At 34.6% G+C, this 24,038-nt stretch overlaps 1 protein-coding gene and 1 long non-coding RNA gene across 11 annotated transcripts in view; one reads left to right on the plus strand and one right to left on the minus strand.

Moving 5' to 3' along the window:
* Window positions 1-5,882, minus strand: part of MEF2C (myocyte enhancer factor 2C) — a 182,014-nt gene extending 176,132 nt beyond the window's left edge. For 2 of the 9 annotated variants that reach the window (XM_012477528.2, XM_012477527.2), the window contains exon 1: window positions 5,692-5,872. The gene's annotated coding sequence lies outside the window, so the exon portion shown is untranslated. Of the gene's footprint in view, window positions 1-5,691 lie in introns of all 9 variants that reach the window. The other 7 variants (XM_064376117.1, XM_064376115.1, XM_012477543.3 and 4 more) reach the window with 6 other exon arrangements.
* LOC105734655 (uncharacterized) overlaps window positions 1-24,038 on the plus strand; it is a 595,258-nt gene that overhangs the window by 6,845 nt on the left and 564,375 nt on the right. Inside the window, exons 1-2 of one of the 2 annotated variants that reach the window (XR_001111573.2) lie at window positions 6,501-6,595; window positions 6,988-7,049. This is a non-coding gene — a long non-coding RNA (uncharacterized LOC105734655). Of the gene's footprint in view, window positions 1-6,500; window positions 6,596-6,987; window positions 7,050-24,038 lie in introns of those variants that run through there. The other variant, XR_010342607.1, reaches the window with a different exon arrangement.

Genomic DNA, 24,038 nt, shown 5'->3' on the forward strand with positions numbered 1-24,038 from the left:
TAGCCCTTATCTTTTCTTGGATGGAATCTGTCCATTGGGTCCTGATACCTCTGCAAAACCTGTAAAATGGGCTTCAGATCCAGGGACCTCTACCACTGGTGATAACTAACTCCAAAACACTTTCATGCTTCAGTGACTGTCAGCTGCTATGAGACTAGACTCCATGAAAATAGTACTGTTACTGGTCATAGTCACTTGAGGAATGTGGCTTCTCTGTAAAGAGATTTTCAATCAATGCAAATGTTCCTTATGACCTCAGTAATCACCTCCGTCTGTCAAGCTGTCATAAAGAGGCTGCACAACTTTGCCATCGTTGGCAAGAGAGTGATCCATATATTAGGTCTTTAACCTCTTTTGGATTAAGATTTCTTTTTTAAATACATTCATCATGTTTTAGTTCTGTCCTTGTGAAAATAAAAATAGCAATCATAAATGATTATTACTCTTGTAAAACTATTGCTTTACAAGGTTTCCTTAAAAATATTGAACTCCCCACTTGCATTTATCCATTATTTCAATCCATTTATTCATCAAACATAACCAAAATACTTATATGTAGCAGACATACTGTACTAGGATTCAGATATTTTTAACACTGTTTCTTGTTCCAACATTTTCCTGACCTTAACAAATGCATTATCATGTTGGCTTACAGCAGTGTGTGTGTAGAATATCTTTTTAAGTTTGAAAATTGTCCTCTCATTCTATAAAATTAAAAATATGAAATGACCATTCAGTACTTTTTGTCAATTCGGCCTTATAGTGCATACTGAAAGGTTCAAAGTTTCATGTCATAATATAATTTTGAGAATGAGACTTTTTGTATTATGTTACTAGGGTCCCCAAGTGGAAAAAATATGACCTGCTGGTCTGGAGTATATTGCAAAGTGATTTTGTTTTGCCCACTGACTTCACAGGCTAGATACTGTATCAGTTTTAATGATTTGGAATACCTATATGGTGGGCTACTTATAGCAATAGGGACAGTGTGGGGCATGTCACTGCAGACAGGAGCCTACTGATAATGATCCAGATTCCTTTTGAGACTTCCTCACATGAAACAGAGGAAATATCTTTCATTGGATAACTAAAGCTTCCTTTCCTGTGATTTGTACATTACTGAGTAAAAGGGCCCATCCATTGAGTATCGTCACAGAAGTTAAGTGGCTTGTTTCCAGTCACAAAATTACTTTGCAGTGAAACAGAGAGCCCAACTCAAATCTTCCTACTTCTGCTCTGGTGCTCTTTGAATAACACTCTTCAACTCTAATGAGGAAGCCTTTATCATCTTTCAGAGGCAGATAAGGGACAAGTCACTCATTTTCACTAAAACCCCTTTGGGATGCAGCGCAATGATTAAACTTACTTGAAAGTCTTGTGCTTTTGCACGTTTTGCTTCCACACTCTTATCTTTCAAATTGCTAGAAATGGATGTTATTTACTGATTATTTTGCTTGCAACTGATTTGCATACTGTTATTGCATATTGTTAAATGGTTTGTTGATTAATGACTAATGTTGATTTGGACTAAATGTAATGGCATAAGCAAATACATTTTCAAATTTAGATATACAATTTAGTTGCTAAATGGTGTTGTTAGTCAGACTTAAAAATGTTGATTATTTTAGATAAATCCCTTGCAGAAGAACCCTGGCCACAATTTCCTCCCATATTTTATCTCAATATTTTAAGCTTTACCCCTTGTTTTTTTCTTATTAATTTGCATGTCTGAGTTTTAAAGCTGACATTTCTTATAAACAAGTACTGCTCTAAAGCCCAGGACTAAGATAAATTCTTTTAAATTCAGAATGTGGTAGATTTCAACTAAATAATTTCTTTTCTGAGATCCATAAGACAAATATTTGGCGTGAATATTAATATTTTCATAACCTTGACTGGATTAATATATTGAACAAATATTATCGACAAATTATATAAATATACAATACTTACTAATATAATGAATAATTTTGGAATTATATAAGATAGTTATATTAATACAGGATTATTGAATGGTAGAATTTCTGAGCTGTTAGGAAACACTTGCTGATGTGGCCTCTGGGATCCAGTGAGGTTTTTTTAATTCACACACACACACACACACACACATGTGCTAGTCAGTTAAGTCAGTTATATGAACTATATAATGTATTATGGACGTGAATATATACATATGCTTATGTGTTAGAATATTTAGTATTTTTAATTACTCCAAATCTTAAAAAATTCCTATATTCCAACTTGTATTTTTGATTTCTATGTTTACCTTCCAAATATATGTATTACCTTTGATTATTTTTTATTTCTGCTATTTCATATACATTCATAAACATTTCCAGTTTGGAAATCCATTTAAATGGTAGAACAAACAAAAAAGTTTGTACCATAGATGTTTTAGTATATTTATAGTCTTATTTTTTTTAGACCTACATTTCAATACGCTGTGATAAAAATGTGTATTTCTCTAACAAGGTATTAAGTTTGGTGACTGAAAAGTGTTCTTCAAAGGAACGTAATCCACATTAATTTTCCATGTGATCATTGTTACTTATAGTTTAATAGTCAACATGTTTAAAGTCTAATTAGAAAAAAAAATCACTGGCTATTAAGTTGGGAGACAGACCCAAGTCTGTATCTACATAGCTACCTCGGTGACCTTTGGTAAATTTCGTTTTTGTTCTTTGATTTTATTTTCTTTGAAAATAAGAAGTTGAAAGCTTTAAAGCTTTTTCCCCATAACTCTGAAAGAGTTTAGGAGCTCAAAAGAAAATAAGACTAAAAGAAATGTGTGGGCATCATTACCTGGCTGCCCAGTATTTTCATGGACACAGACTTGTAACATACTCTGGAAGTTTCTTTAAGAAAATAACTTTGTAGATATGGACATCAAGGGAAAAGGGATCAATTAGAAAAAGAAGGGGAAATGTGTTAATGACAAAGGAAGGATGGTAGGCAGTAGAAATGATTCCTCACTTACTTGTTTTTTTTATCTAGAGTCTAGTTATTCCTATTTGAAAACCTACTGGCACCAGGTATTATCAACAGGGATGAGTAATATGTAATTTTTATCTTTACTGGGTTACATTTGGCACATGGACAGTTGACAGCTGTCAGTCAGGTGGCTGGTCAATGAGGAGATACACATAAAGCTGCCAAAATATTTTTGTTGCTTTAAATACAAGTAAACCATTTTAGCTGGAACGTTTGTTGTACTGAAATTAAATAGGCTAATATTCACAATATAATTAATTGACATTGATTACTGGAAGAATCAAGATTTTTTTCTATTAATATATAAGGTTAAACAAAATGTTTTTCCAAGTGTCTTTTTGAAACAGGAAAACAATTTTCTCCACTGTAAATAAACTATCTTTAAGACAGGAAGGTATCTTGCAAATAATGCTTGAAATGCATATGTTTTAACGTTAAAAATTTAGAGCAGGTGTAAATCAATCCTACTTTAAACTCCAATATTTTATTTAAATAAACCATTCCTATACATTGAGGAAGCTGGCATAGGTATTTTTGTGAAACAATATTGAAGATTTATTAGAAAGGACAAACATAGCTGCATGTGAACAAGAATTTATAGCTTCTTTTCATAATGAAAAAAATAATAGGATTTTAGAGTAAGTCTACAATTCAGGCATAGTTAAAATGATACATTTTAGTTATTTTGAAATATTTGAGCTATATCTAACATTATTTCCAATAGGTTCATTTACACTTAAATAATTGACAGAGTCATAAACAATAGTTTGGCAGAAGCTTTTGGCTTGCTTACACTTAATGTTAGTGACAATGTAATAATTATAACCAATAGTAATACTCATGAAAAGTTAACAAATATAATTCTGAAGTCAACATAAGAGCACATGTTGTTCAGTTTTGCAGTAACCATCATCTTTAAAAGTCAATGATGTGATTGTTCAGGAATACAGTATTTAACAGACTAGAAAAATAAAAGTAAAATTTTCAAGTGCATGAAATATATACTATTTTTTTCAGAGACAAATGAAGTTATTTTAAAAATTTAGCAACTATAGTTACTCAGGTGGCTAAATCAATATAATGAAACATGACAAAACATACGAAAGTAGCAGCTTGAAACAGAGTAAATGCATATATATTTTTAAATGTTTTAATCATTTGAAATATATTCTGCTTGTAACCATTTACAATAAAAAGTATATTTGGGTTTTAATTTTTTAAAATATGGTTTCATTAAAATGTTTGTGGATAAGATTATGTTTTAAAAATATTAGATATTTTGTTTGGGTGGACCATTTCTGATAATTTTTTAAACCACAAATATTTTCTGATTTTCAACAGTAATTACAACAGTTTAAAAGAGTAGAATAGCTATACATTTGTGGCATATTTATGTTGTAATTGATTTAAAAATTATTTCAGGTGCAGTGGTCATTAAAAAAGTCAGATCTCATTTTTTTTCCACTATACAACTATGTATTAAGGATGTAAATTGAAAGTTATTTATGGGATCATCATAATAAACAATTGCCTCATAGTAATTTATATTGGTAGGAGTCTTTTCTTTCTTAAGCACCAATTCTACCCCCCACAGTCAAGAAAATTGATTTTATGCATAATAATTTATAGCATTCTTGATCAACGTATACTGTTGTGTCTTTTAAATTCATTAGCCCATGTTGCTTGTGAATATGGAATTTGGTTATTAAAATGGTTTCATATGTTTACTATGTATAGGCTCTAGCTCTGAGCTGCTTACTTGCTTAAATAAATGTTTTCAATTTACTATAATACAACAATTTGTAGAGAAATACTGTGAAGCATAGTTAAAAGAATGAGTCCCTGAAATAGAATCACTTTTTAAAAATATGTCCTAACATGTGGTCTCATTTTTTCATGTTTTGCATTAATTAAAATCTTATTCTGAAAAAAATATTTTTGCCTAAACTTTTGAATTCACAAAATAAAAATAAAAAATATATAAATGTACTAATTTTGGAAATCAATGACGTAAAAACATGCTTTAGTACTGTCTTGGTTGTTTATTTCAAAGGTTTTTCTCAAAAGAAACTCTTTGTAAAGTAATGAGAAAATATTGCCACTTTTAATTATTAAATAATATTTACTATAATGCAATGTACTATTATTAAACATGCAATATGTTTTAAATTTTTAAATTATACATGCAATATGTATTTTTAAAATGTATTAAAATAAAGTTAATTGCATATTCTCTCTAATGTTCTTGTAACATGCACACATTTAAAAAATGCAGCACATGTAATTTTTGAAAAGAGTGTGTACTATTGCACCTTCTTATTTCGGAGATTTATTAGAAAATAACTTTTTATTCAGAAAAGATTATGACATAATTAGATAAAAAAGAGACTAAAATGTTATGTGTTAGTCTAATATTACATATGTAATTAACTTTTCATCTTCCAAATATTGAAAACAATAATGAAAGAGACCAATATTAAAAATAGAATCTTTTTTTTAAAACCTAAAAAAAAGAGTCTAAAATTTGTACATGGTAACAGCTTTACTTTCACACCAGGCAAACCCACTGTTGAGTGAGTTGGCTCTGATTCCAGTGGTCTCATCAACTTTGTGAACACAGGTACCTCAGTGGTGCCTCTTTCAAGACAACAAAATTAACTTTTAGAGATTAAAAAATACATTTTGGCAATTGAAACTCACCAGTGCCTTTCTGCTTCTCCAGGAAGTTGTACCCGTCAGCACCTGCTGAGGGCTTTGTTGTCCAAACTCTGACAGGTAAAAAAATTCCTGTAGAATAAAGCCAGACCAGCTGGCTTTGAAGAGAAACCCCCCAGTTTGGGCTGCGTTTGCCTCCTCTCCTTTTCTATGAAGACCGAGGCTTTGCCCCCTTGATCGTCAAGCCGTGAGATGCGTGATCCCTCTGCACAAGTGTCTGGCAGGCCGAGGTGCACCTGTTTCTGTCACTCTGGAGTAAATTTAGCTGTAAAGGTATCACTGACAACCAGACCTTTGTCAGTGCTGGCAAAAGAACACAGAACTGCTTCCCTCCCCTCCCCCCCCCTCCCGACCCCCTATGTTGCTAGTTCCAATGGAAAATATCCAATAGGAAGTCTATCCAAAAATCATTCCTAAAAAATGAAATTGCTTTCATATGGTATAAAAAAGTAAGTTTCCTCATTTCAAGCAGATTTTAAAATTACATTTCCAAGAATAATCTTGGAACAAGACAAGTTTTCGTTCAATTAATTGTGGCTGGAAACTTTTTAATGGAAACATAGCACATACTTACTTCATTCCAGGTTATTAAATTGTGTTAAGCATTAGAGTTATTTGCCATTCTTTGCTGCAGCTCATTTGTTCTTTTCGATTCTAAGAAATATTAGAAGGTTAAATAACTTATCACATACGAGGGATTAATCATACTGCCAAAATTAGAATGTGTGTAGTTCTGAGGGACTGAATGTCAAAATTGTATGCTCATGTCACTAAAACTATTGGGGATCTAGGAAACCACAAGAGCATTTAAAATGGCAGCTAAGGTCTGTGGAAACCCTTCATGTTTAGAAACTGGCTAAAGCTTGATTTCTCTTATCTTTTGGTTAAGGTAAGGACATTTATCATTTATGTGAATGTTTTAGTCTAATTTCTTTATTAGTGGTTTGAGAAATATTCCTTTTGAAGAAAAGAGAGAGGCAGGCAATATTCATTAATATGCCTGACATAAATAAAATAGTCAAGATATATAAAGAAGCCCAAGGAATAACATGCTTAGTCAAAGCATTCCAAGTTTCTGCCTTAATGATTATGATTTCTTAAGTGGAGTTAAAAGGAGTCGTACAGAGTACCTGTTCTATCATATTATTGCTGTTTACAGGAGTTGGATGTGATGAGAAAGGAAAGCCTTGGTCAAAATAAAAAATGCGTTGTCAAATAAACAAAGTTCCTATTTACTTACTATGTATAAACAGCCACTCACCAAGCCTCGTTTCTCCACAGGGCACCACTTTCAGATAAAAACATAGACCTGAATGGCATCATCCAGTATCCAAGGAAACCATGTAAGTACCTCTCTCACTGTGTACTTCTGTTATTCAGAGTTTAAAAGCTAGCTGAGTACTGAATAAGTGAGTGTTTTTATTTAATAATTATAAGGGAGGTACTTTTTAGGAGCTTGCTAAAAAGAAACAGGTTCTTGATTGTTACGTGTGCCATAACAAAACTCTCTCGTTTTTGTCATATTTCATAAAATTATGTGTTTAGTCCCAACCTCTCCAACAGTTCTCATTCTTAGGTACAAAACAGCTACTCAAAGTCCTGATGAATTGAGAGTTTCAAACTTTTCCAAGACCCAAACAATGTTTCAGAGCCCTTGTGCTGGGAGAGGTTTCTTAATTGTAGTTAAACTTGTTAAATTTTAAAAATTAAGAAAAAATTTCCTGGAAAATAATGGTTTATCGGTAAACATTTATGGCAGTTTATTTGGCTGTAGGCTTGTTGCAAGAGTGAGTAAGTGAGCAAAGAGACAAGATTACATGTTTAGACCAAGAAAAGAATCTTGAAAGTAAGTGTAATTACCAAGATGAAAAAATCTGTTTGGGGAAAGGGTTGGGAGGTTGGCACATTATTTTCTTTCCCCCCTCCTGGCAAACTAATGTACATTTCTGCAGCTAATATCAAAGTTTTAATTCATTTTCAGGACCTATGAAATCTACTGTGGAAATTTAGTTTCTAAACAACATGTTACTCTGGAGAAAGTCATGCCTAAAATATTTGAGATTTCTACTATTTCCTTAGATGGACTTCATTGTTTTTTCATATTTGTACTATCTACTTTTAAAATTAAATTATTTTCAATATGAAATGATTATTCATTATTGTTTACATACTTTTTCACGAAAATACTTAACATCTTCTATATACTCATGTAATTATAGACCTCATTTTTTGCCTTCTATATTCACTATATGATTTACCTAATCTTTCAATAGAGACATATTACCTTTCATCGAGGATGGTTTGAGAGTTTTTCATATATATGTATTTTGTTTGCTTTTGTCACTTGTGTGTACTTCTACTTTTCCTCTACAGCATGGCTCCTTGCTATGCATAAATGGTAGAGATTATCTCACAGTTTCTCTGAAGAATTAGAGAGGCCTTTCATGTTCATTATCTAACTGCAGGAGCATTTCACTTTATCACATAATTTGTCAAATTCTATTGTTTATGCATTCATGTATTTCTGCCTTTTACTATATGTGACAAAATGCATCTTTCTGAATTGAGAAAAGTTGTTTCAGACTAAGGAATTTCCTGGAACTTTGGAAAGGCTCAGGGGCCTCCTCACCTATTAGGAAGGTCTGGCTAGGAATTTAATTTTTTATGTAACTTACAAACTTCACAAGTGTGGAGTTTGAGGCCAGAAGTACTACCTTCTAAAGCAGGAAATCCTTGCTGCATAATAAAGGTGGGTTTTGCTGAGTAAAGTTGGAAGCAGAGAGGGGTTAGAATAGATCTTTATAAAGAAAGAAAATACTAACTGAAGGAAAAGACCAGGTAATGTTGTAATTCACTATCTTGAGAAAATGGAATCTTTTGAGACTTCTTGTCCTTGTAATACGGGAAAAATGAAAATCTACAGTACAGTGCTCATGGTACAATTTTAACTGTTTACATTAGAATATAGATTTTTCCAGAAAAAAACATTTAAATTTGACATATTTAATGAAACCTCCTATAACAGAAGGCAAACTGCTATAGAAATATATTTTATGTATATATTTGAGATTTTCCATTCATCAGTAGTAGCCTCTCTAATGTAGACCGACTTTGTTTACTAGAACTTTCTGTGATAATGGACATGTTCCATATCTGTACCGCCTAACGTGGCACTCACTGGCCGTTATGTGGCTGTTGAGTACTTGACACATGGCTAGTGCAACAGAGAAGCTTAATTTAAAATTTTATTTACATTTAATTAATTTAAATACAAATAGCTCACACATAACTAGTGGCTACCATATAAACAGCCTAGTTCTGTTCTAGATCACTTAGAAATGTGGAGAAAGTCAAATATGTATAGATTTGATATCTCTATCAGTTATTTCTTATCTGTATGTCAACTACCACTGACTATAACTAAAATCATCAGTGCCTGACAAACTGTGTTGCACATTAATTTAGCAGGATTTTGAGAAATATTGTCATGAAATAGGCCAAATTGTAAAGAGTACTGTTTTGTTTTCATTAGAAATTAAATACTCACCTACAGAGATTTTCTATTCTTTTTTTTTTTGGTATATTGTCATATGATATAATTTTTTATGTTTAATATTTGAATTATCATTGCAGTAGAATTTATGATATTTTCTCAGAGATGAATGCTTTTAATATGGTCGACAGGAAGACATAAAATTGCTTTATAAGCTTGGGATAGCAACTTTTAAAATGGCCATTGTAAACAAGACTGCAAAAAAAATTAAATACGCTCATGCAAATTCTAACTATGGGGACACATATTTTTAAAAGTTTAGTTACAATTGGCTGAGTACAGTGGCTCATGCCTGTAATCTCAGCACTTTGGGAGGCTGAGGTGGGTGGATCACCTGAGGTCAGGAGTTCAAGACAAACCTGCCCAACATGGTGAAATTCTGTCTCTACTAAAAATACAAAATTAGCCAGGCATGATGGCAGACACCTGTAATCCCAGCTACTTGAGAGGCTGAGCCAGAAGAACTTGAACCCAGGAGGTGGTGGCTGCAGTGAGCCAAGATTGTGCCATTGCACTTCAGCCTGGGCAACAAGAGCGAAACTCCGTCTCAAAAAATGTAATCGGCCTCAACAAGTGCTAGCCTTGTTTCTCCAAAAGTTGATTCTACTCCCAAAGCACACATCAGAATTTGAATCTCCCGTGACCTTCTCAGGCATTTAGTGAAAATGATCATTAGGATTTATGATGATACTTTTATAATAATGCTAGACAGTAATATTATAAACAGAATAATTGCCTATAAAATAAATATTAAAAATTTAAAATTTACATAGATTTTAAAGGTCAGTAAACTCATATCTTGAATGCTGATTATTTGTAGGGTATTGAACTCTAGACACTCTGAGAAATATTTTTTTAAATGGAAGACATTCATCCTTAAACTCCATTTGTTGGACCTGGGCATGTTCTTTTGGAAGGAAGGATAGGATTCAGATAAGTGAGAGAGAAGAGACTTCCTTTGGCAAAATCTTGGACAAGCTACTCAGTGTTCCTTCATGCAGAAAAACTGTAGGATTCTGGATAAAACGTACTTTCCAATGAATTATCTGACATCAGAAAACTGTTTTGACATCTCTAAAGATCCCTCTTCCTTGCCTCAGAATGAAAAAACCAAAAAGCGTGAGGTGAAACTGCTGTTGAAGATCAATAAACAAACAGAAAAAGTGGATGGACAATTGAATTGTATGGGTTGTATTTATTTGCAAAGATACTGTCGGAAGGATAGCAGTCACATGCTCTATTAGACTGCTCCTAAACCGAGCCTTATTTGAAAAAAAACAAGGAGAACCAACAACCACATTTGTAGACCCAGTTTTTTGGTCTTCCTTTTTTCTTTTGGTATATTCAGTTAAGTAGACAACCACTTGCATATTGCCAGATCTGTTTTCAGAGAAATGGCCTACCCTTGCTCAGAAACCAGTGTTCTGTGCAGAGAAAACATGGTTCTCCACTGAGGGAATCCTACGTATCTCTGATATCCGCATGTTTGAGAAATTACTTTCATTCGGAAATACAGACTGTAACTTCTGAGTCCTCAACCACCACCTCAAACTAGTATATATTTGTGTACTTTTAAGTGTATTTACCTTTTTGCTATCAAAATTCGGAATATATTAGAAAAGCAGAGGGAAAAAGTAATGAACTTTTGTATAACCATACCTACTTTCAACAGCTGTCATCTCATGGGCCAGGTTGTTTCATCATTGTTGTTTCCACTTTCTACTTCCACCTCAAGTTATTCTCAAGCAAATCCCAGACATGACATCATTTTATTTGGTAACTTTTCAGTTTGTATCTTTAAAAGATTAATTTTTTTTAACTGAAAACTGAACTACATCTAAAACATCCTCAAATATATAAAACAAATATTCAAAAATTTTGAGTCATCTCCTAAAGTTTTGTATTCTTTACTGTTTGAAGCAGGATTCAAATAAGGTCCATACATTGTAATTGGTTGATATGTCTCTTAATTTATAGGTTTATGTTTATTTTCCTTTGTTTCTTAAGAAAGTGGATTATTTGTGCTGTACAGCTTTCCATAGTCTGAATTTGCTGCTGCATTCCTGTAGAGTCATTTAATGCGCTCCTCTGCCCTGTTTCTTACTTGTTAATGGGTAGTAAAGGCTCTAGAAACTTGATCAAATTCATTTAGGGGATGGGGCAAGACTACTGGCTCTTTCTCTTTTTGTGACGTTAGCAGGTGGTGTTGATCATTGCCTACATTCATTTATTCCTTAGCCCTTGAAAAATGGCAATATAACTGTCATTTCTGGTTTATTTATTGGGGTGAATGCTTTTATAAACTAGTGTTATAGTTTCAATTTATATAAGAAAATCAGGATGGATGCTTGATTCTCTCCCTTTATCAGTTCATAACATAATGTGTGTTTCCTTAACATCCTCTAAAGTTTACCAATGGTTTTAAAAATTTTGTTATGAACATGGATGTACTTCAATCTATTGCAGTTATCATAATTATGAACGCCCAGATTGCCACATCTCTGCTTACTCAAAGTTTATCTCTGTTGGTTCCTATGTGTTTTTGAAAGAACTTCAAGTTTTTGAGAGCTTCCATGATAATTGGTATGACAAAATATAACAGACTCATCTTTAACATTTCCTTTCCAAACCTGGAATCAGGCAATTATCCAAGAAATTCTGGTTTTTTGTTTTTTGTTTTTTTTTGGTCTTGGAAATAGTACTTGAAAACCATAATCTTGAAATTAGTGAGTTCATTGCTGCTGACTTAGTCCTTAATCTAAGCCCTTTCAAAGGAAAGAGCTAGAAAAAGTGTGTGTGTGTGTATGTGTGTGTGTGTGTAATTTTAAGATTAAATGCATCAGGAGCTCACACTAATACATCCTATTAATATACAGGCCAACAGGTTTTTAATTTAGTCACATCAATCTTGTATCGCATCAATGTCCTTTCTCCCCAACTGACCATCCTACAGTCCTAATTCTTAATGATACTAGCAACTTACTTGCTTTATGCTACAATCCACTTACAACAGGCTCAGAATAATAATACCAAGACTACTACCATCAGTAGTGATGTACACATCCTGTATACTGTCCCTCTTTTCTCTGTAAAGATACATATATTACTGAGGTTTTAAGTCATTTAGAATTGTTTCTTGGTGTAATGCCACCAGCTAGATATAGAAAGATTCACTTGGCTCTTTTTGCTTTCCATTTTTCAGGATTAAAATGTTAGCTAGGAGAGACCAGAGGAGTGCATAGTCTACCTCATTTCCCACTACTGAGGTTTTACCTAATTGCATATGAATTAAGAAATTTTCCATTCTGACTGGTGACAAAAGGCCTATTTCCAGCCCTAGGAAGGTGCCAGGTACTGTTCCCCCTATAATTATTTCAGATGTTTCTTTTCCCAGCCTTGGGTAGTTTCCTCACACATATATCCAGATCTCTGTGACTCTCTGCAGATTTCAAGGGATTGTTGTCTATGCATCTGCTCTCTCCTGAACTCTGTCCTGAAAGCTCCAGCCACTTTATTATCCCATACCTTCAGCTCTGTTTCCTCAACTCAGGCAGTTTGCCTCCTTTGAGTCAGTTGCCCCTCCTGTGCCACTGCGAAGAAACCTTTAGGACCGTAAGCCAGCGTCATCATAGGATTCACCCCCTTCAGGGATCAATGTCCTTTGTGGTCTGATATCTCATGTCTTGACAACCATTGTTTCATATATTTTGTCAGGGTTTATTTTTGGTTGTTTAAGGAAGGAGGGCATGTCCAGTTCCTTTCAGTCCATCTTGGCTAGAAATGGAAGTCTCCCCAGTTGTTTCTTCAAAAGTTCAACTATAGCTTAATAATCCAAACAGCTTCTTAATATAAAGCTCAATATTTAAAACAAATTTTAAAATATTCTGAATGATGTGTGTTTGTGTGTGTGTGTGTGTGGGGGGAATCTTTCTGAAACACTGCTGCAGTCTTAAAACTATCAGTGCCCCTTCAGGACCTCTTCTCAGTATTTTTCCTGCCGACAAGGTTTTCTCCAACAGATGAGTCCTTTTTTATTTTTTGCCACTTAGAGGCCTTTTTTTTGGTTCACTCATTCATTTCTTTAACAGACCTTTTTGATTACCTACTATGTGTCACATAAAGTGTTGAGAATACAGTGGTGAATAAAACACCACTCATTCCCTCAAAAATGTTGCAGTTTAATTTCACACAGAAACTTGAATATGAATGTTCACAGCAACTTTATTTGTAATAGCCAAAACCTGGAAATGCCCAGATGTCCATCAATGGGTGAATGGTCGGACAGACTGTGATATGAGCATGCTATAGACTACAGCAATAAAGACTAATGAACTGTTATCATGGCCAACAACTTGGATGAACCTCAAGAAATTGTGCTGAGTGAAAAAAACCTGTCTTAAAAAGATACATTACTGAATGATTCTATTTATACAACCTTCATGAAGTAAGATCATTATAGAGAAAGATTAGTGGTAGCCAGGGGTTAGGGAGGGGAAGAGGACAGGGTGGCTTGGACATAAAGTGGTAGCACTAGGGAGTCTTATGGTGATGGTACAGTTAAGTGTCTTGATTGTGCTAGGGGTTACTCGAAGCTACACATGTGATATGATGGCATAGAGTTATACACACATACACAAACACAGATATGTGTATGTATAGCTGGGGAAATATCTATGGATTCTATGAAAAGCTCCATGGATTGTACCATTGTCAGTTTCCTGGTTTTAATATTGTTGTTTCGAAAGATGTTAACATTGAGAGTGGGGACTAGAGGAAGGGTGCACAGGACCTCCCTATACACTTCTTTGCAGGTTTTTGTGAATTTTTAATTACCTTAAAATAAAAAGTTAAAAAATACCTTGCAATTTTGTGGAGGGTACAAAGAACTAGATAGCCAATTATAATAGCCAATTGTTACTACCTTTCACTGAAAATTTTTATCAATTTTGATTTTCTGAAATAGGAACTGGTCGTGTGCCACATCCTTTAAAACTTCTTCTAATAAAACATTCCAGTGTATGTCAGTAGTGTAGTGGACAGAGTATGTCTTTCTCATCTTCTGGTAATTTGTGGTGACTGTGTATTCCTAATTTTTATTATGGCCAAGGTCTTTTTTTTGTATCCTTTCCTATCTCTGTCTCTATAGCTGAGAAAAACATTAGTTATTTCTTGTGCTTATTTCGGCTAAGGGGAAGTAATACATACTTATGGAGAAATACCTTGCTCCCATTCCCAAGTCATAGGACAATGTCTCTACTACTCTTGTCTCTTAAAGCTTCCCAGTCAGGTCATGCTTCTATTTGAGGGATGTGTATTAGCAGTAATGCACTAGCAAAATAGTTGTGTTGATTCTCCTCTATCCCCACCAAAGTGATGTGCCCTCCTTTTATAGCCTCAGTAAAATACCTTAACCATACAAGGCAAACATTTTATAAGAATGAGCATGTATTACTACAAAGCAACAGGAGGCTCGTGTTCTCACAACATGTTCAAATGTAAGCACAAAGACCCACTCCAGATTTAAATATCAGTGAGTTTTGGAATACACACAGCTTTGGCTCATTTCTGGCCCTATTCTGCCATCAGCATGTATCAGCCAAAGCTTTACTCTGACCCGTTTAGAAATAGCCTTTGTATGTGAAGATGAACGCATAACTGCAGTTGGGTTTTTACATAGTCACTTATTACTATAGCTTATTTTAATGTAGTGACAGATTGTCACATATTTTGAGTTTTCTCAAGTTATAAAAGTTTTTTTTCTTTCTTGGAACTAAATAGAATATATATTATTTCTGATATGTTGAGGGAAATTTATATTTTGATTTTGTGTTGGTATTACTAGAAAAGTCACTCAATATGAATTTGTGTTCTTGTTACATTGTGACAACTCAGTTGTGCTATAATTTTTATTAGGCTGCTTCTAAATATCACCAATCTGTGAATAGGTGAGTTTACAATATATGGGCTGGAAATACTTTTATTTTTTCTTTTTTACCCCCAAACTCACCCCCTCTTGTCAGTGTCAGGAAAACCTCCTTGGAGTTACTATTTGACTAAGTGTCTGAGTCTGTACCTATGCGTGTTGCTGGAATGTTTACCGGGCAGAAAACATTCTTGGAGTTTTTAATTTGATCCATCTCCTTGAAATAAAAATCACAAAAGGTGTGTATAGGTACCTTTGGTTTGTGTCCTTTACCTTGAAGAGTATAGCAGCCAATTTGAAATTACCTAGGTCTACTTTGTGAAATTTACCACTTAGGTTTATCTTTGGCCTCATGTTTCTGTTTAAAACATTGATGAATTCATTGGGTCTTAGGCCATTTTTTTGAATTTTGCTAATATAGATATAATATACTTTACATTTAACAAATCATTTATGGTTGATTCAATCCCAACACTTTTCCTCATTTTTTGTTGTAGTCAGTTGTATACTGTTGTTCATTTAAAATGTTCATTAATTTTGATTTTCTGAAATGAAACCCATTTTTGTGCTAAATCTTTTAAAATCATTCTAAGAAAATAGCCAAGTGTATGTATACTTGACTTAGAATATTTCTGATAATTTGTGGTGACTCTGTGGCCCTGTTTTTAATATGACCATGATCTTTACTATATCCTCTCCTTCTCATATCTCTCTATATATCTAAGAAAATTATTAGTTATTTCCTGTTGTTAATTATTTCTTTAAAATGAATTTATAAGGATTCTCAAAGTTATATAACATTACACAAATTCTATACTTTTCCTACAACCTTAAGATTGTACCAGTGTTAAAATGGATATACAAAACCATACTATTAAAAATATTGCAAGCATTATAAGCAACTAACACAGGAACAGAAAACTAAACACCACCATGTTTTCACTCATAAGTGGCAGTTGACCAATGAGAACACATGGACACAGGGAGGGGAACATCACACACCAGGCCTGTTGGAGGTTGGGGAGCTAGGGGAGGGAGAGCATTAGGAGAAATACCTTATGTTGATGGGTGCAGCAAACCACCATGCACTTGCATACCTATGTAACAAACCTGCACATTCTACACATGTATCCCAGAACTTAAAGTATAATGAAAAATTAATTAAAAATGTATATTATAAGCATGTTTGGAGAGGAATAGGAATTAATAGGAAGCAGTATAATTTCCACAGATTTGGAAAGCTACTGAAGAGGTATTTTTTAAAAGTTGCCTAAATATTCTTGAAGTGTTAATTTTGGAACAAGAGTTGCATAGGCACTGCTATAATTCCTCCAGTTTATAGAGAAGGCACTTGCCACATCTTCCTCCCCTTCTCTGCTTCTGCCTGAGCAAAAGTGAACTGAATCTACTCCCACCTACAGCAAGCCTATCAGTCCCTGGACCAAACCCAACAACAACAGGAAGCATATTTGGAGGCTTTGACTCTTTTCCTCATTGGGCACATATAGTGGCCCTGCTTCTACTTCTGGGCTCCCGTATTACTGCTCATTCTGAGTTGAAATCTGCGCAGTTCACTAGATTTGGGAGGCCATGGTTTTGAATTACATCCCAGGGGCCAGTGTAGCTCTATAGACATGGAAATTGTCCCCTTCTGTCTACATGGGACTAGGCCTCTGCTAAGTTTCCTTGGATCTTTGGATGCTGTCTCTATGCCCTCATTTCACTCTGTGGGTTTCATGAAATAGGATCAGAGCTGATGATTTCTAGGTATTACTGATAGTCACTGGTACTTCTGCCTGATATGATACTCTATTACTTACAGCTGCTTGCATGACTTCAGAGTTCTTTCTGCCCTTGAATATCATGCCTTTCTATCTAATAGATCTGTGGTTGTCAGTTGTGGATAGTTTCTGCTGTTTATTTGTGATCCCAAATGTTTGTCCTGGCTGGCATTGCTAAACATTCCTTGTGCTTCACACCTGTATCAGAGAGAAGGGCCTCAGACATAATGAGTCTTTCCAAGCTCTGAAGAGTGGCATCTCACTTATTGCATCATAGTACGAGGCTCATTCACTCTCTCATTTGCTCTATAGCTCTTCTTAGTTCCAAAACGCTGTCTTGGCACCTTATAATAATAAAAGCATTAAAATAAAAATTAAAACAAAGGCGTGCAATAAAAAGGGGGTAGGATAAAACTAAACCAGAAAACCAGGACCCTCCCTCAAAGATCCTGCAGTTGAATAACTTGAGTTTCTCCAATTGGAGAAAAAGAGAGGCATAGAAATGATGCCGCCTATTATCAGATCAGAGTGGGTTAGGAGACTCCGGTTCATCAGGAGAAATGTTTGTGTTTTTCCTAGCTTTGGAAAAGCATGTTGAGTAGCTCATTATTTTTATATCAGATAATCATATTAAAATACCAGTGCATCCTTTCTAGCATGATATACTTAAAAAAAATTATTCTCCTTCACAATGCCTTTAGACATGCACTAATTTGAGAGAGATATAATGTGAGCCACATACATAATTTTAAATTTTCTAGTATCCACAGTAAAAAGAAAAAAGATATATGTAAAAATTTAATAATATATGCAATCTAGTCAATATATCCCAAAATCTTATTATATCAATAGGTAATCGATATAAAAATATTGATGTATTTTACATTATTTAAAAAATAAGTCTTTGAAGTGCAGTGTGCATTTTATACTGATGGCACAACTCAGTTTGGGAAGGTTACATTTCAAGTACTCAATAGCCGCAGGTGACCAGGGGCTTCTGTATTGCACAGTGTGTCCTTAGACAATGGTGTAAGTGGTGCAGCAGGAGGAGGGAAACTCCTGATTGTTGAAATATCCTTGTGACACTTTCAGTCTTGAGATTCCTCAGCTACAATTACCATCAGGAACCTTCAAAGGAAATTTCTTCAGTGTCCATCATACTGAATGGCCATTAATTCAGAAGTTATAATTATTTCATGTCACCAAAACTAACTTGATGAGATGAACAAACAGATTGCTGTTTTTAAGAAAGTGAGTAACTTACTCTGTAAACCTCTGTACCTTTACTTTCAACACCCTCATCACTAGTGAATTCACTAATTTATGCTATCTGGAAAATTCTCTTGAACTATTTTTAATGACACCTGCTTCCTTAAGGCTTCCATGATTTCACCAGCTTTCTTTCTTGGGACTTCAAAGGGAATCAGTCTGTAATTTTTCGGTGACATTCATGAATTGGTGCTTGGCATGCAGTTACTTGTTAATTTCGTTTTTAGCTTCCTGTTGAGAACTGAGACTTGTTGGTTGTCCTCCTCCCTTCAGTCTATGCAAGTGCCTTGCATAGAGTAAAGTGTAGTCAGTAAGGTTTGTTGAATGCACATGTATGTACCTTCTCTGATTTAAGGTCTGGAAGGTAGGACATGGTTTTCTTTTTTAATATACACTTTCATATATATTTAGTTTCTAGCATAGTGTGGTTTATTCAGTTGGTGCTTAATAAATTCTGGCCAGCTGGACTCATGACTTGTAATTAGCCTCCCAAGTTTTAGTCCACAACTATATCCATCAAGTTGGTAACTTACATATTTGAAAAAAATCACCATTTTTATTTAAAGGAACAAATACAAACAAACATATCTACCAACCTACCTTGTGGGTTCTATAAAACCTAACTGACCATACGAAAAAAATGAAAAAATTAACCAAGAGAGTACTACTACTTTTAGTTAAATGCCAATGAAGTATAATGTATAGTTGTCAGAAGAAAAAAATGTAAGTATTGGTGTAGTTCATAAACATCATGATAAAATAATCTAGTTCAGCGATATTTGAATCGTTTAATTCTTTCATTCAACAAACTGAACACCTATTATGATTAGGACATTGTGTTGAGTACAGGGGATAAAAAAGGATGAGTTTGACCCTTAAGTTGCTCATATTTTATTTGGAAAGTCAGATCATGCCGAAGAACCCTCTAAACTATTTGTAAGTTTAGAGCAAGCTACTAATGGGAGAAAGGTTCAGTGAAGTCTAATTTTTATTGTGTTTTCCTTATATGGTGTTGACTAATAAGTATTTTAAAGATAAATGTGTAGATAGTGGTCTGTTGAAAAGAAGTTATATTATTTGGCATTTATTACATTTTATTTATTTTCTTGATTGATTAATTGCAGTTAAATTACCTTAGCATGCAAGAACAGATTTTACAGATTTTGACATATGATTAAGCAGCATAAAGCATAACTAATGTGGTTTTAGTGGCATGCTATGTATTAAGGCATGAAATTTAAACACACACTTCATCAGGATTTTTTGCAGTTCCAGTGAATTAGAAAGATTCAGATATTGGAACTCCCCCCAACTCCTGTGTTAGGGAGGGGCAGGAATTTTATGATTGAGATTATTATAGAAGAGTGTCCTGACATAACTGATTGACTTTAGTAATGTGCCTTGAAAGTTCAAATTCAAGGTGTGCACTTATTTCAGTCAGCTTATCCTGAATGTTTAAATAAGAAATACTATTTCTGGGTATTCTGAATAACTCGTACATTTATTCCTAATAGTGAGCATTTGGACTAATGATGGATTACTAATGAGCATGTAAATGTACCACCTGATTACATTAATATATGATCTTCCATGACGAGGTCTGAAATGAACATTTCTAATATGTGTTTCTTTTCCCCAAATGGCACTGTGGTGTATACTGAGCAGGACTGAGACAAGGGTGTTTTTCTTAAGAGCCGCTGATTTAGTCAATTATCAAAAATCACATTATAATAAATGCTGTTCTAAGAATTTTGATTAACCTTTAAATAAATGTTACTTTGGAAAAAATCTGCAAAATGTGTTAATGATAAATTGTGAAGTGGTAGTAATTGCAAGTATGGCTTTATAGATAATGTAGTTAATTGATACCACCCTCTCAAGCTTATACAGCACATCAGCTGCTATGAGCCTGGGTGATAGTAATGGTGTCTATGGCATTTATGATGCATTGAGGATGACATGAGTAAAATGGAAACTTAGAGTGCTCACCAGGGTCATTCTCTTGTGGACATCTGATGCCCATGGTCAAGTAAATTTTTAATGACACATAGTCACTACACACCTTTCAGCCTTCTGGAAAGGTAAGTGTACATTGATCTGTCCTAATTAGCCTTGCAGAGTACTTCAGACATCCCTGCAGGAACACTATTATTTAATAAAATAGGAGCTGTTTTTTTCACAAGCTCAGCACTTGCTCCTTATATAGCTGTATTGTTTTTTTTGCTCTTCTTCTTCTTCTTTTTTTTTTTTTAACTCAGGTCTCGTGTCTCATGTTCATCCTTGTCTTTGTCTGACAATGTAGTATTAATGCAACTGCATGAAAAAGTAAGCAAAATTAAGGAATGGGTCTGATTATGAAGGTTCATTGCTATTATAAGAACCCATAGAGCACACATCCATTCCTTCCCTAATGTATAGGGTGCTGACTACATAAAATTGCTTGGAAACACATTAAGAATATGCAGGCAATTCTGTTGAGGTATGCAATGGGATGCTTTTATGTTTGGTGATAAAGGTGGCTCTGGAATATCTGATTTTGTAAAAAAAAAAAAAAAAAAAAAAAAAAAGGGTAGCCAGAACAGTTTGACTGGTTGTATTTGTATACTGGAACATTTATACAGGGACATCTGCTTTTTTTTTTTTTTTTTTTTTTGAGAGTTTAGTTTTCATCTGGATTTAGGGTCTGTAATAAACAATCTGAAGTTTATTCATCTTTGGAGCAAATCAAGTATTATTTATAACTTGCTCATAGAATTTTGTGGTAGAGGAATTTCTAATGTAGATACTTATTGTAATTATGAAGTTAGTTCCAAATGTAATACAGAATAGATGGTGTCAAATCCTATTCTAGGGTTAAAGTCTACAGCCAGAACTTCTTATCACTTTGGTGGACATAGTTCACTGATTACTGGAGGTATAATATTTGCTCTTAAGAGAATGGAACAAGAATAAGTCTTTGTCAAACTCTTGGTCCAGCCATTGAGGACAATATCTGGAGTTGACCTTGTGTACAGGGAAAACTGCCACCTCTTCCTGCTGTTTTTATGGCCACGTTGGCTACCAGCTCCACAAATGCCGTTGTTACCTGCTTACTGATACCTGTAGTTGCATAATTAAGAGATTAAAATACTTGGATTTTACAAACATCCCTAACACTCCTAGAAATGGCAACACTTTGATTAAATCAGGTCACTAGAACTCAGTGTAAATAGGCTAATCAGCTCTTCCTGGGAAACAGATTTTGAGAGTGAAGGGGGCAGAGAAATGTGAGGGCATTGAGTCACTAGAGAGTGAGACAGACTGCCTCATTGGCATGAGGGAGATATGGGGACATGATGAAACACACTGAATGAGGAGGTTTGGAACAGCACAGGACAAGCTGAACGTGCAGGTTTGTTGCATAGGTATATACGTGCCATGGTGGTTTGCTGTACCTTTCAACCCATCATCTAGGTTTTAAGCCCCGGATGCATTAGGTATTTGTCCTAATGCTCTCCCTCCCCTTGTCCCCCACCCCTTGACAGGACCCAGTGTGTAATGTCCCCTCCCTGTGCCCATGTGTTTTCAGGGTTCAACTCCCAATTATGAGTGAGAACATGCAGCATTTGGTTTTCTGTTCCTGTGTTAGTTTGCTGAGAATGATGGCTTTCAGCTTCATACACCATGGAATACGATGTAGTCATGAACTCATTCTTTTTTATGACTACATTGTATTCCATGGTGTATATGTGCCACATATATATATATATATATATATATATATATATATATATATAATTGCATTTTAGGCTCTGGGGTATATGTGCAGAACATGCAGGATTGTTGCATAGGTACATACATGGCAATGTGGTTTGCTGCTTCCATCCCCATCACCTATATCTGGCATTTCTCCCCATGTTATACCTCCCCAACTCCCTACCCCGCACTGTCCCTCCAGTTTATCATTGATGGGCATTTGGATTGGTTCCAAGTCTTTGCTATTGTAAATAGTCAAACTTTACTTTTTTTGCGACATGCAAAACCCTCAAAACGTCAGGCTTTCTGAATATATTTTTAATGCATCTTTAAAAAACTGTGGTCGAAAACGATTTGGTGTCAATTATATTTAGGAATAAAATTTATAATTTCATTGTTATCAGATATTTTAATTGAATTCCCTAGTTCATTTATTTGTGAAACACTTATTGAGTCATTGTATGTGGTAAATAGTATGTTGGATGCTGAGGAAAAAAGGCGTGCTTCCCATGCACACTGTTTTATCAGTCACTATGCACTTGCCTGCAGGTAACAGAAAATACAAATCCAAATGGCTTCAGTAATAAAGATATATGTTGACTCACTTCACTGCAATTTCAGAGATTTGGTGGAATCCATTGTCATTTGAATCCAGTAGTTTGGGCTTCATTTTCCTTCCATTGTTTGCCCTCTGTGGACCAGCTTCATCAGTGGCTGGTAGCAAGATAGCTACCAAGTGAAAGGGACTTTTCTAGAAGACCTACAAAAGCTTTCCTAGAAGCTTCAAAGAAACCTCTTCTTGGATTTTATTAGCTCAGGAGATCAGGATTACTCAGGCAATTATAAAAAGGGTGGATGCAGCTATGCATTGGTTCAATGAGCATTGAAGAGGGAAGCACATTGACTCCAAACTAGTTAGTGCATGTGGGAGATTAAGGGAAGGACTACTTGAAGAGGTTCTGTCCACAGTGAATCCAAGAGGATGAACAAGAAAGAGGTTGGAAGGGCATTGTAGGGAAAGAGGGTATTATATGCAAAGATGCAGAAGTGAGAGGGTGCAGTGGGTAAAAGCAGCTACCCTTGCTCACATTCTTTAGGTCTCCACTACACCTTATCTGCCTTAGGTTTAACAGAGCCTTTATATGGTCTTCAAGTTCCCTGTACTTATCCCTTTTTTTTTTTTTTTTTTTTAAGAAATGGGATATTATTCTGCCACCCAGGCTGGAGTGCAGTGATGTGAGCATAGCTCACTGTAGGCTCAAACTCCTGGGCTTATGTGACTTATCCCATCTCACCACACTCCATTGTTATTCATTCAACTCTCTGTTCTCTACTAGACTCTGGAAGGGGACATGTCTGTGTAATTGTCCTCTGTACCCAGTGCCTGGCCCAGTTCCTGGTACATAGTAGATGGTAGTAAGTGTCCATGAAATGTAAAAGCGAGTGAGTGGTTTATTATTATTTTATTAATTGATGGCATTTGGATCTTCTCATTCCTACACTGGTAAGAATAATAGCTTTCATGGCCCTGATTGACTTTTCATAAAATAGTCATAAATTGTGGGCATTAAAACTGAGTCTTGTGGATTCTGAGAAGTTTTTGACTCTGATATGACCAACTATTTTGAATAGAATTTTCTTGAACTTATGTGTTTTCATATAATGTGCAATCCCAGAGCTGGTAGAGACCTTGAAAGTCATCAAAACTCTTATTTGTTGGATGAATCTTTGTGTCATAGAGGACTGAGTCTTTGCTCACCACATTATTCGAAAGATGAATCTCATATATGTAAATCCCCAGGTTAGGTGACTTTCTGATATTTCTTTTAGTTTTACGATTTTTGAAAATTTAGATTAAATGATCAATAGATTATTTTATTGATATTAGTTGGAAATTAACTTTATGCCTATCCTGTTGTATGTGATGTACCAGTCACAGATCATGGGAATTGGGACAAGATTTTGCTAGATTCCCCTATCATGCATTTTCCACTTAAAATTTTAAATTAAGCATCATGTATTGAAATGAATTAATGAAAAGATATTTTTGGATAGAATTTGTATATTAGTA

Source organism: Aotus nancymaae, unplaced genomic scaffold, assembly GCF_030222135.1.
Source record: "Aotus nancymaae isolate 86718 unplaced genomic scaffold, 86718_ANA_hifiasm-v0.15.2.pri h1tg000014l, whole genome shotgun sequence".
Lineage (NCBI taxonomy): Eukaryota > Metazoa > Chordata > Mammalia > Primates > Aotidae > Aotus > Aotus nancymaae.